Raw genomic sequence first — 12,793 nt, forward strand, 5'->3', positions numbered from 1 at the left:
CCAGGGCCCTAGGTTACCTAGCTACGCCACTGTGGTGAGCGCAAAAGTGGTAGCCCTCATTGCGCACGCATTCTTGACTTGTTCGTAATTTATGCGGGGCATTTGAATTTACGATGAAGGAAAACATGTGAGCAAACTTGCATATGTACCTGCGAAGAAATTCAGGGTGTGTGTGAAGTCCAATCCGCATTGGGTCCGCGGGGACACTACGGGCTGAACGCTCTCATTCTAATAGGAGGTATGTTTTGTAGACGTGTTTTATGGCTGTAAGCGCCAGGAAGCGCTTCAGTAAACGCAGTGGACTTTTTAATTTTTTAGCTACTTGTTTCACCATCAGAGACGTTAGTTAACCCGTTAACATTCGAGATGTATCACTAACAGACTAACTGACCCACCAGAACTTCATCATACCTAGTAAGTATCATAGTGATTTTCCTTTTCAGGCAAAAAAAAATCTGTGAAAAGGTTCCACGCTGGATCACAATGAGGGCTATCGTTTTTTGTCACAGTAGATGGCGCACTGTTGCGTGAGGGTTTTAAGTGTGGCTTTCAAAGTCTGTTTTTACGGGTGTGAAAACAAAGTTTAGATTAAAATCATATTTAATACACCTTAAAACCGTAACAAAAAAATATCGAGCATGCCACAGTGTTGCATAGTCCCCGTTTTGTTCACAAAAAAGGGAGGACAAAGGTTTCCGAAAGACAAAACTGTCTCAAAACACAGACATTCATTGCCCCGGAATGCATATTTGCCATAATTAATTTCAGATATTGCAAAATATTCACAAAATTATTCTAATTTCAAATAAATCCGCGTAGCTCACCCAAAAACTATGAGATTTGACATTTCGGAGACCTCACGCTACACTAGCGCCTCTATTGGCGAATTCATACGCGATAGCCCTCATTAATTTTGTTCGACAGTATTTGTAATAGCAAAAGCTGTTTGAACTACTACTTAGTAAGTCTGATTCGTGTATTCACAGTTAAGTACAGAGGATCATAGAAAAAAAAGAAAATTACCTTCAGTATCATTATATATAATATTTATAATGCACTGAAATTAAATAAAAATTTCAAATCAAAGTTCTAGTTAACAGGAAGGTGGTGTACCCTCATTTAATTTCTGCTCTTTGTTTTTGTACACGCCAAATCCAAATCTGCGAGTACGTTTGGTGTTGCCAGGCTAAAAATTGCTGTTTGGAATGTTGCGTATTTTGTTAGTACTGAGAGTTTGAACTGTTTGTTTTGTTTCGAACACGAAACAATAGCTAAGTGATGGTGGCCAGTTGGAATCAAGGTCGGAAGAAAAATGGATTCGATTTTTAAAATCCATTAGTCTGTGGAATTGGTGTCAGAATTATTTGGACACGTTTTGACAGTTGAATCAAAAAAAAATTTGTGTACAATATTTTATATGAATCAGCCGGCTCGGCAAGGTATATTTATTAAACGAATCATTCAATAAGCAAAATATCTCTATTAAAGTTGAGGTTATGATAAGATAAATCAACAAATACCTACATAAATAAACTTTTAAAAAACTTCCGAACGGAAAGTACACTCTCCCAAACAAAAATGAACTAATGATACAACATTGTAAGAGCTACATTAGAGAACATACCCCATAATTCATTCACGGTGTACGCGCAAGCGCATGCGAAAAGGTTGGCATGAAAATGCCATTAATAACTAACGGTACAAGTTTAAATACTTCGTACCTTATGACGCTATATTTGGTCTAGGTACTACTTTTAAAAAAGAAGCTCTAACTTTTTTGAGACTTCAGGTGTATTTTTATTTAGAATAATAGTTTTACTCGATGGTAACATAGGAAGTTCGTAATAAAATAACCCCCTTATTCATAAACGACAATCAAACCTATTTTAGTTAAAATGCCGCTAAAATTCGTTTGTCCTTATCTTTCACTTCGACATTTGTATTTGTTAGAAGGGACAAAGCATTTGTTAGTTAACATAGGCTTGTTAAGTTTTATGAATAAGGGGGTAAGACTGTATCTTTTTAGATCTCCGTAACTCAAAAGGAAAAACGAAACCCTTATAGGATCAATTTGTTCTATGCGTCAGTCAATAACTTTAACGTGTAGAACATGAAGATAATCTAGTTGAAATTAATGTCAAATACTCACATCTCGCACCTTTAAAATTAAACTGAAACAATTCGAAATATTCACATTTCCTAAATAAACTTTAGATAAAACACAATCTGGCTGGATTTAAAAATGAGAAAATAAATAAATAAAATAAAAAGTGTTTATTTAGCAAAGGACACTTGTAGTTCATGCGATTTATCTATCAGACTCCAAACTAGGCTGAGCCTGTATCTTGGTAGCCTGCGAGTGTTTTTAAACAAAATTAGCTACAGTGTGACAGAAAACATTGTTACAAACTAAATGGGTACCAAAACAACGGATTTGCGATTGCAGTGTGTGTGTTTGAGCGCGTGCGTGTACGTGTGTTTGTGTATGTGTGTGAGGAGGGAGGAGGGAGGGGGGGGCTTGAGTTGTAAAGAGGTAATTTTAATAGATTTCAAACAAGGTTTTCGGTCTCAGAATATGAAATTGTTAGCAAACCATTTATTCACCATTTTTTTTTTACATTAGCAAGGGAAAGCAGCTTGATGTCAAGAAACCTGCAGATGTTGTTATATACATATAAAATGATTCTATTTCCCCTTGAAGCAGTGATAAAATCAAACTTCTAAGTACCTACAGATAACCATTGGGGCACAGAATAAATAATAATACATTGGGGGAGAAAAGTCCTAAGGGATCCTACAGATGGACTGCATTCCAACTGCAACGTAAAACTGCCAACTGCCGACGTCCATACATTTGTCATTTCAGTTCCATTGCAGTCAGCACAACTGCATACTGGCTGCGATTGAATGTATGGGCAGACAGCAGTTGCGCGGTTACGTTGCGGTTGAAATTCAGTCAGTCTGTACATGCCCTAAGTGGCGATCATGAACCGGAAGACAAAGCGTTGGCATGCCTCCCACTGAACTGACGACATCGTGAGAGTTGCAGGCAACCGGTGCAAGTGGAGAGTTTTTTATTCAAATGGGGAGACCTTGTCTTGCCGTTCGCCTATCTTTAAGTTTTCCTTTCCTGTTTAGGTTAGCTTGAAAAGATAAGTTCGCCTTTGTACTCTTTTGTTTTGTTGTGTTATTTTTGTATTATTTTTGTGTTTTATGTACAATAAAGTATTTACATACATTTGTTCAGCAGGATTATGATTTGACTCATATGACCTTATCATGTTTTTCACTTTCGAACATCTATTTTCAAAACGAAACTGCAGGGCTACTACGAAACTCGAAACTCGAAGTTCGTGTCGTGCGGTCCCTCTGACACTTATACTATTTAATACGAGAGCGAGAGGGACGGTACGATACGAACTTCGAGTTTCGGGTTTCGTAGTAGCCCTGCTGACCTAATAATGGCGGAAAAGCGCTTGACACCACTCCTCTGCGTGAATGAAATAATTAGTTGGTACCTAATATAAAATAATTGCGAACTGGCGACCCGCCAGCTTAACAATGTACCCGTGTTCTCTGGACAAGTGGAAACAGTTAGTTCTCCATTTAACAGGATAAGTGTTCTAGACTGGCCAGCGAAAGCTGTCCACGCATTGTTTACGAAACTTTAATCTGGTATCATTTTTGAGATTGTCAAAATTGTCTAGAATGACAATTCTAGCCCGGCTTAGATAATTTTGATACTTCTGCTGTAAGAAATCAATAAAATATTTTTTCTTTAATAATCAACCTCCTACCATCCTCAAAATGGAAAATTTAATAAGATTATGTTAGATTTAAAATGTTAGAAGACATATTATATTCAATGCCAATTAGGTCAAAATTGTCCAAAAATTGATGCGTCTGGACTGTACGTAAATGGGCACTGACAATGGTCATAAAATTTACCGAGGGAGTACTAAAGTGCATCATGAACTTTCACACATTAAGTACTAATGAATGTTGATGCAGCTTGAAGTCTCGAGTATAATTTAATATCTGGAAAACTTAAATAAATATCTAAGTATCAACATCGTTTAATCAGTGTACAGCACGTGTTCTCAGCCTCATTTTTTTTTAATTGGCCGCGGTTTATTAGATAAGGCATCTAGCCGAAACCTTCTGACTATATAGTGTATTACTGGCAGCCAGGCTTTTTTCAAGGGAGGTTAAAGTAACGTATTTCTGTAATTTAACTATGAAATTAATTTAATTAATAAACAAAAATCCAGACAAGAAAATGTGCAGCAAAGAAAATTGACAACTAGGTAATAACCAAAGTATCTATCGGCTATTATTTACACGTGACAATTTACATTGCTGGTAATTAAAATTTTGTTAGAAAGTTAACGAAGTTTGCATTTTAGTTTATTGTTTATTGTGTGGGAATATCGTAATGCTAGTTTTTCTTAAATACCAAAATATCACCACTCAAAATTATCAACCACCACAATTTTCGCCACTTGTTATCAGGTGCGTTGACCATCAGTGGTGTAGCGGTAGGTATAGCACGCGGTACGGAATACCGAGGACCTGAGTTCGATTCTCAGTGATGGTCTTAATTTTCTGGTTTTTCTGTGCATCTATATTTCAGTTTGTATTTTCAATTTAGGTTTTACGGGATGACCGTAAAAGTAAACATTTGAAATTGAAATAAAAAATACGAAAAGATTCCAAAAAACCAATCTTAACTTGCTATCGCTCTCACGATATCGTAGGCCACTAGCGGTAGGCCTGCCAACGCTACGTCTTCCGGTTCGTGGTCGCCACTAGAGGAGGACTTTCTCCTCCAATGATCTTTTTTTCGAGCAAAGTATTCCGCCCTTTGCCACTTCAACTTGTATATTCTTCGACCTATGTCGATGACTAGTTCTTCGGCGAATTTCTGTATTACAAATTCTATCGCACAAAGAAACTCCGAGTTTCTTGACATATCCTACAATGAACTAAAAGAATTTCCTTGCTCACCCGCGATCTTACGATAACTAAGCTTATGCAGAATATGCGTGTTCATGCAGTTCCTCCACCTCCACACTGTAAGTAAGAGTGTCTAACAACTGGTAGCATGGTGTACGGTTCTGTTACTTTAAAGATGAGCTCTGGTTGAGTTCGAAACGCGTCAGTGTGGTGTGGTGGTGGTGATGGATGGGTTTTGTGTGATTTGTGTGTGTTCTTATACAGTGTGGAGGTGGACACGCATATTTTGCATAAGCTTAGCTATCGTAAGGACGCGGGTGAGCAAGGAAATTCTTTTAGTTCATTGATATGGACCTCCGCAAAGTAACGCCTGATTCAATAAATTATAACCTAAAATGTACCCAAAGTGTCCATTTTAGATGCAGCTACGTCAGAATATCCACTACTTACCGAATACGCTGTATATAAATGAATGGGGATGTGTAGACAGTATGTTCCAATATTGAACTAATAAATCCATTATTTGTCAACACAGAATGCCAGAAGAGTACTAATTCAAATAACCAACCTAATATACTAAGCCCTCGCTATAAATCCAAAACATGATTTATCAAATGAGACAGTCAAGATGTGTGTACGACGCTTTGCTATATTGATGATGGCTTTCTTAGAATTATTGGAATGGTATTTAGATTTAGGACGGTTCTGGATCTACTTAAGAACTATGCTGAAACTGGGGGGGCAAATGATAGTAAATGGTGGTAAATGGGACTTTTTTTTATTCGACTGGATGGCAAACGAGTGGGTCTCCTGATGGTAAGAGATCACTGGACTCGAGAAATAGCTTAAATACTCCTAAATCTACTAATATTAATTATAAATGCCGAGTCAGTGGCCGTTTCACTTTCGCGGGGACGCACATGGATGTCAGTCTTTTGCGGGGACTAACTAACGAATGACATTAATGTATTTGATGATGATTTAAAAATAAGTAGGTACAGTTTTTTGAGGAGGTGCACGTTACATATTATATTTTTGACAGTAGTCCTAAAGGACTACTGTCAATCAAACCATACCATATACCACTATTTTGTTGAACTCTAGCCCATTAAAAGTTGTGGATAGGGTGAAATACCTGGGACACGTCCTCACGAGTGATTTGGGGGATGATTTGGACATAGAAAGGGAGCGTAGGGCGCTGGCGGTTCGGAGTAACATGATTGCCCGCAGGTTTGCTCGTTGTTCAGGTGATGTAAAAATTACACTCTTTAAATCATACTGCCAATCCTTTTACACGAGCAGCCTGTGGGTGCGGTACACGAAACGAGCCTACAGCGCTTTGCGCGTCCAATACAACAATGCTTTTAGAATGCTGATGGGACTGCCTGGCAGATGCTCGGCGTCGGGCATGTTTATGGCAGCTCGCAACGGATAGTTTTCAGACTTTAATGCGGAAAAATATAGTCTCATTACTAAGCCGTGTGAGACGAAGTCCCAACAGCATTCTGAAGGAAATTGCTGCCAGATTTGATTGTCCGATCTTAAAATATTGGACTGAGCAGATAAAGAGTGTGGCGCAGTTTGTGACATAGCTAGTATAAATAATAATAAATATATGTCCTTAAATACTAATACTAGAATAAGTTTAAAATGTATTATCTTATGTTTTGTTTATTGCTTAATTACTAACACTATGGATACTCTGTTTGTCCGAAATAAAGAACTTGAATTGAATTGAATTGAAAAAGGTCCTTGTAGATACTTAAAGAAGAGTCAACAGTAACAAGAGTATGGCAACACTCTTTAAGAATTAAGACCAGGGCTGCCGAAAAAATATATCGCTATACTTTGTACCTTTTCAAAAAACTTTACTTAGCTATTTAGGTAGGAATACTTGAGTATTTACGTAAGGGAAAAACTATTGTTACATAGAATTGATTTTTATATTGTTTGTCAACTCTCCATGAACAGATTTTACATCATCATCTCAGCCGTAGGACGTCCACTGTTGGACATAGGCCTCCCCCACAGAACCTCAGTTGCTTCGGTTGGCAGCGGCCTGCATCCATCGTGAACCCGCAGCTTTAACCAGGTCATCCGTCCATCTTGTTGGTGGACGTCCTACGCTGCCCTTGCCGATCCGCGGTCTCCACTCGAGAACTTTTCGGCCCCAACAGCCATCCGCTCTCCATGCTATATGGCCCGCCCATTGCCACTTCAACGAGCTAATTCGCTTGGCTATGTCGGTGACCCTTGTTCTTCTACGTATCTTCGCATTTCTGATTCGATCCCGTAGATAAACCCCAAGCATATAGCTCTCTCCATAGCTCGCTGAGCAACTCCGAGCCTATTTATAAGGCCTAAAGTAAAGCACCACGTCTCGGATCCACATGTCATCACTGGCAAAACACTGAGGAATTTTGGACGAAAAGACATTGCGGAGTTTCCCAAACGCTACCCATCCGAGTTGGATTCGACGATTGACCTCCTTCTCGAAGTTGGACTTACCTAATTGGACTGTTTGTCCTAGATATACATACGCGTCAACAACTTCAAGAACCGAATTCTCAAGATCATCCCGAATTCTCATTTTACATAGACGGATATAAAGACGAAACGATAAGAGTCAATAAAGAATTTTTAAATCCAACAAATCCCGCAGGTATCTTAATTGGGATCGGCCGGGCGTGCTATTTATACTTTCCGTTTTATAGTGGCGTTATACGAGCAGTTATGACACCAGCAGACGTGGCAATAACCGAATAGTGCCAACGTACGGCGACAAATTTGATGTAAAGCTTTGATCATGTGTTCGTAGCGTAATTTAATTAATAAATAAGAAATGGGATTACATTCGCTCTCTTTCTATCTTTATTGCAAAAGCTGTAGTTTTTTTGGAAGACTTTATTTAACTTGCTCTTTTTATTAAATAAATAAATATCACGGGACAATCCACACCAATTGACCTAGTCCCAAAGTAAGCTTAGCAAAGCTTGTGTAATGGGTACCAAGCAACGGATAAATATAATTATATAGATATAGATACATACTTAAATACATAATTAAACACTCAAGACCCGAGAGCAAACATTCGTATTTTTCATACAAATATCTAACCCGACACGGGAATCGAACCCGGGACCTCAAGCTTCGTAGTCAGGTTCTCTAACCACTAGGCCGTCTGGTCGTCAACTATTGCTGTTGGGTCAAATTTGGCAAGTTCATTTTTATCCACTTCCAGTGGTGGATTGACTTAAAATTTGGTATAAAAATGTAATGAACTAAAACAATCTAACACCTGGTATCATGGCGTACGGTTGTGTTGCTCTGAAGATTAGCTCTGGTTGAGTTCGAAACGCGTCAGTGTAGTGTGGTGGTGGTGATAGATGGGTTTATGTGATTTTTATTACAGTGTGGAGGTGGAGGAACTGCATGAACACGCATATCTTGCATAAGCGTGCTATCATAAGGACAATAATGCTTTTTAGAATGTTGTTGGGGTTTCCGCGATTTTGTAGTGCCTCTGGTATGTTGCGGAGTCTCATACCGATGATTTTTTTGCGATCATCCGGAAGAGAGTTGCGTCGCTTATACAGAGGCTTAATCATGCGAGCAACGGCATTCTGAAGGTATTAAACGCAAAAATAGATGGACCAATACCGAGCCACTGGAACAAACTACATTCTGTGGTTGTTCCAGTGACACGGGCATGGTAGGCGTAGAAATTAAGTAAAGAAATTAATTCATTAATTATTGTGTTATAACTCAATTCATTTCGATTTAATTCAATTCTTTTATTGCTTGTAACAATGTAAGTACAGATTTAACTAACACTTAGCTAATAAGTTGGTTACTAAAACAATTTGTATGAGTCACTAAATTACTCGAATTGTTAAATGAATATTATTATTATTATCATAAGGTCGCGGGTGAGCAAATTCATTAATATGGACCTCCGCAAAATAACGCCTGATTCAATAAATTATATAAAAACTAGCCGTTACCCGCGACTTTGTCCGCGTAGAACTCGGTTTTCACTATCCCGCGGGAACTATGGCATTTTCCGGGATAAAAACTATCATATAAGATAAAGATAAGTGCAATATATTTCAATACTAAGTAATACATGTTGCTAATATTGCTATGCCCTTAAACAGGGTTGTACTTAGACCTAAGGTGACTGTACAAAGTGCAATGATGAAATAAATGAAATATGTCCTTCCCCGGGATGCAAACTATGTGTATACCGAATTTCATCTAAATCGGTTCAACAAGCAAACAGACTTACAAACTTCCGCATTTATTATATAAGTGGGATGTAAATTAGATAACAATGCAAGTCAACAAAAAATGCAGTCAAGAAAAGTTGATTGGATTAACAGTTAAGTTCGATAATGGGTGACAACTGTTATAAAGTAGAGTTCAAAATGCTTTAGGAAATTAAATCGTACAAGAATTACAAGACGTTACGCACAGACAATAGAACTTCCGTGTCCTGGTGGAACTATTGCCAGTCACTTATTTTGAGGGTTCCGTACCCGAAGGACAAAATCTCTGTACAATCAACCCAGCAAGAAAAATCGTGCAAAACATTGCAGTTCTCGATTTACCACTTTGAACTCGTTCCTTTACGACCTCGCAATGTAATACAACTTACACCACTTTTCTTGCAAGTCTAAACTGGGTTTTTTTTTTCGAGGGAGGTGGAGAATGCTCATAGAATACTGCCGAGCCGGCCTCGGCAGCATGCCCAACTCATCTGGGAATTGCTCATTGAAATTTAAGTAAAGTAAGTAAGCTTGCAGTTGGTAGGACCTTGTGCAAGGTCCACCCGGATTACTACCACTAACTTCCTCGCTAATCCTGCCGCGAAGCAGCAGTGCTTGCACATGTTGTGTTTCGGCCTGGAGAGTAAGACAGCCGGTGAAATTACTGGCACTTGAGGTATCCCATATTAGGCCTCTAGGTTGGCAACGCATCTGCAATCCCCCTGGTGTTGCAAGTGTCTATGGGCGGTGGTGATCTCTTACCATCAGGAGACCCACGCTTGCTCGTTTGCCATCCAGTCGAATAAATAAAAAAAAGAGAGACAACATATATATACCTACTGTATATAAGTGCAAAACTATCACGTTTGTTGTATCCTCCCTAAATATTTATTTTATTATATTTTTAGTATTTGTTGTTATAGCGGCCACAGTAATACATAATCTGTAAAGATTTCAAGTGTCTAACTATTAAGACTCAAGAGATAGAGCCCTGTGACAGACGGATGGACAGACAGCGGAATCTCAGTAACAAATAGGGTTCCGTTGGCACCCTTTGGGTACGAAACCCTAAAAAATAAAAATGGAATTACCTATTTGTCTGTTAGTCGCTTCAATGTACTTTAAGAACTTACACAGTATCAAATTAGTTTGCTTTTTTAGAGATGTATGACGATCGTTCATCCACCATTACCTCTCATATTTCGTTTTATATAATTTTTTTACCGTACAACGGCAAAACCTACTAGACACTGGCAAAATTGTCCTCCAATGGACAAAGCCATGTTTTCTAAAAACAAACAAAGATGTATGACACCTTCGGTATGCGAGTCCGGTAACCTAAATACTAACTCATATCCAATATCCATCCCCGTCATATTCACTTCCATCTGCGAAACAAATATTTTCGCACATTCCAATAAAGTTAGCGCACAACTATTTTAACGTTAACATTAACTAATTTAATGATCGTCCAAGAATTCCAGGAAACGTCGCATTGTGGCTACTTATATTCATCCTTGCCCCGTTTCTTAAATTAATTAATTAATTAGTCAACTAGGTAACATAGTAACGAAAATGGTCAGCGAAAATACCCGACACCAAGAGTGGACTTTGATGATCCAAATCTTAAGTAGCCAAACTATAAATAACACGTGATAACATGAATAAAACTCCTACTCAAAAATCACGGGATGGATAAATTCAAAATAACGGTTCAAACCGAAAATAGAAAGATTCCGGTAACAAGTTGCGTCAGTTGACATTCTCGGTGGTCTAGCGTTTAATATACGCGGCCATCGCATCTTGTGACAAATCCAGCAGTTCTGCCAAGCCCAATTTAACGTATTTCTGTGTAATAATTAGTCTCCTCGCACAATTTGGCAAACAAGCGTTTAGCTGAAACATTGAAAACAAACCTGTTGACCAGAGATCGATCCCGATAAACAGAAATATCGTCTTACCGTTCCACGGAGTCAAGTTTAAAAATACACTAGCACAGCACACGAAAATGATAGAGCCAATCAATTTGGCTGTTTATGAAATTCCAGTGCACTTACTTCCGGTGTCAAATTAGAAAAAAAACTCGTTTCCAAGATGGCGGTCGCGCGGGAAAGCGCTTGGCGGGAACTCAGAATCGGATTACTTTGTTTAACGTTCCGCCGTGATTTATTAACACATTTATGAGTCCGGGCTAATTTTTAACACGAAGAGTGCCTACCCGGCCAGCGAATGTACGTGACTAAGCTTCCACGATCCACGTGCTGGTGTAAAACTTTAGGCGGCACAGGGAAAATGGCGGTGCAGTATATTTCGGAATACGCGACATTATTCATGAGCACCGGGTTGCACGGAAATAATAACCTCATAAAATTATTTTTAGGTATTCACTTGTAATTAGGTTGCTGGAGTTTCGTCACGGGCTACGCTATCCATCTAGATCAGCGGGCTTCCCATAATACGGGCCTTTACTTTCTTGAGTTTTTCTTTCAATTAAATTATTTATGTACAAATTCATTTATGTAGGTACTATTTAAATATACAGTGACTATACTTATATTATAATTATGGTGCGATATACCTCTATTATAATAGAACTAGCTTTTGCCCGCGTCTTTGCCCGCGTGGAATTCGGTTATCGCGCTGTTCCCTGCATTTTTTCGGGATAAAAAGTAGCTTATGTCTATGTCACTCCCTGGCCCATAAACTATCGCTATGCTAAAACTCACGTCGATTCGTCGCTCTGTTTCGACGTGAAAGACGGACAAACTTACAAACACACACACTTTCTCATTTACTTATAATATTAGTATGAATAAGTAATAATACAGTTCGGAGTCACAGAAAGTGGCTCAAATGGATTGAACGAAAGTAATGCCACTTAGAAGTTTTTGTAGGGAAATAAAAGTAGGTATACCTACTTACATCATGAACAATATTGTCGTGTACATACATGCACGTTACACCAAAAAATCATAAGCGGTCACAGCGGAAGACCAACGTTGGCCTACACGGCCAACACTATGTTGACCTGGGACCGCTTCGCGATTTCGCGAAACTTGCTTTTATTTTTATTTTTTCTTAATTTGTCTATGTGAATGTGTTTGTTTTGCAAATAGCGAATAAATTATTCTTATTCTTAGTCTAAAGTATCTTATTTCTTATGCCTGTCATTCTATATTAGTAACCATCTAAAATGACAGTGATTTTACATGGGATTACATGGATATCGCTCGGTGCGCAAGTCCGACTAGCAAATCCTTTCCTAGTCCTTTTGTGGTATATAAGGGTTCCGTTTTTTCCTTTTGAGGTATGGAACCATAAAAAACAGAAAAGAATTACTAAAGCCAGGAATCAAACCCAGTTTTCTAATTCAATGTTTTCTAGTAGCTAACAGTATATTTATTTTACGGGAAAACTGTAGTTCAATAGTGATCTAAGATACAAATATGTATTGTAAACTTAGCTGAAATCTATATATTTTTATTTTTGTTTATTTGATGTGATATTTATCATTGATATGTATAATTATTGTGTTGGTGCTCTTTAACTTAACAGTCGGTGACAGACCG

General features: G+C 38.3%; 1 protein-coding gene across 2 annotated transcripts in view; it reads right to left on the reverse strand.

The window, feature by feature from the left end:
- cher (filamin A protein cher) overlaps positions 1 to 11,468 on the reverse strand; it is a 136,742-nt gene extending 125,274 nt beyond the window's left edge. The window contains exon 1 of one of the 2 annotated variants that reach the window (XM_074102915.1): positions 11,282 to 11,468. The gene's annotated coding sequence lies outside the window, so the exon portion shown is untranslated. Of the gene's footprint in view, positions 1 to 11,185; positions 11,257 to 11,281 lie in introns of those variants that run through there. The other variant, XM_074102916.1, reaches the window with a different exon arrangement.
- Positions 11,469 to 12,793: the final 1,325 nt, after the last annotated feature.

The sequence above is a fragment of the Choristoneura fumiferana genome, chromosome 19, assembly GCF_025370935.1.
Source record: "Choristoneura fumiferana chromosome 19, NRCan_CFum_1, whole genome shotgun sequence".
NCBI classification, from domain to species: domain Eukaryota; kingdom Metazoa; phylum Arthropoda; class Insecta; order Lepidoptera; family Tortricidae; genus Choristoneura; species Choristoneura fumiferana.